Here is a 1,585-nt window from a genome sequence, read left to right on the forward strand (position 1 = left end):
ATCTTGGATTCCCTAGGTTTCAATTTCTTGTTTTAGAAGATAGAGAATGAATATCTATCCAAACTGTTTAATCTTGGCAGATTTGTAGATAGGTAGAGAATCTTGGGTGCTCAACAGCTTAATCTGAGCCCCGGAGGAAATAAGGATCGATTTAGATAGGAGGATAGCAAAAAGAAAAGAATGAAAAGTTGGGTTTCCTAGTTCAAGCGCAACCAAACCAAAAGGAAGAGAAAATGCTAGGCAAGTAGGTTGGGTAAGTAGTTTTGTGGTTGCAGAAGCATGACATGTGATCCATTTCATATCGTCAAGTGTCATATCTATTTAGATCACAAGTTGGAGGTAGTTTTCCATTTGAAGGACTTCAAGCGAGGCATGTCTAACTCCCCCTTCTTCTTATTTCCCAAATCATTCACTAACCTCCCCAAAGAGGTCAAGATCTTCTTGATATCTCTTATGTTTCATCATTTTTCATTATATTGGACTAAGTAAAGTTCTACTTTGCTTAGGAGTGCTCTTATTTACTCTTTGGGTCATTTTCCCCTCTAAAATAGCCTAAGATCCCTTACCTTAGCGCTTTCTTGTCATTTTCATATTAATTTCTAACTATACTATATAACTCCCTATCTATTTCCCCTTCCCCTTACTAAAAAGCACTAAATAGCTCCCCTATGTACATATCCCGTCCCTCTGGTTCAAAAATAACCTTAAGCATGCTTGGGAATTGCTGAAGTTTATCTGAAACTCAGCAAGAGCCCTCATTTGCCCCCTCAAACCATCTTCTGGATGCATTAGGACTCATTCCTATGCATAAAATCCCTTCCAAGTGTATAAAATCCATCGTTAAACATGTTTTAACGTTTTTAAGGCTCAAAACTCTCCTCACAACATATAAATTTCCTCTTAAATGCTTTTGGACCCCTTCCGATGCCTTAGAGTCCCTTCAAAATATCAAAAATTGCCCCTCCGATTTCATAAGGCCTCCATTTTGTGCAAAAAACCTTTCTCCGATTGCAAAAGGGTCCCTTTGTACCCCCTCCGATGCAATATTGTAGTCGGGAGGGGGCAGCGATCAATGATTGGCCCATATATGTGTTCTCTCGATGGTTTATCGCCGATCACGACTTCGCATCGGCGTATCGCAAAGTTTTGTGCCATGTATATATTTCGGGTCTGAAGGGCCCTTTGTACAGCCGAGCGGGACTGCTCCGATATGGCGGAGCCAAAAAAATGCAAGGCATGGTAGATTAAAATTTCGGGTTCGCGGGGTTCATCGCTCGTCGGAGGTTTATGTTGTTGGCACCGTCGATCCATCGATATGCGATTTGGTGCCAGCTATTGGATCGGCCCGCGCCAGATCCAACGGCCAGAATTTAATCTTATGAACAGTGATCGCTCCCGCCCCATTTTTTGAAATTTTATGTCTTAAGGAATTTTCGCCTTATAAAGGGAAATGGCTATTTTTACAAGACTTCCGCCACATCACCCTGCCATACCGGGATCCACCACTGACTTCATGCTGATGTCATCACCGAAATGCGCGAAGGGCGAAAATCGCAGCAAAGAATGCCCAGAATGAAAAACTGAG

This window comes from Pinus tabuliformis, chromosome 1_1 (assembly GCF_031772625.1).
Source record: "Pinus tabuliformis cultivar Carrire ecotype Pingquan chromosome 1_1, CPIR1, whole genome shotgun sequence".
NCBI lineage: Eukaryota > Viridiplantae > Streptophyta > Pinopsida > Pinales > Pinaceae > Pinus > Pinus tabuliformis.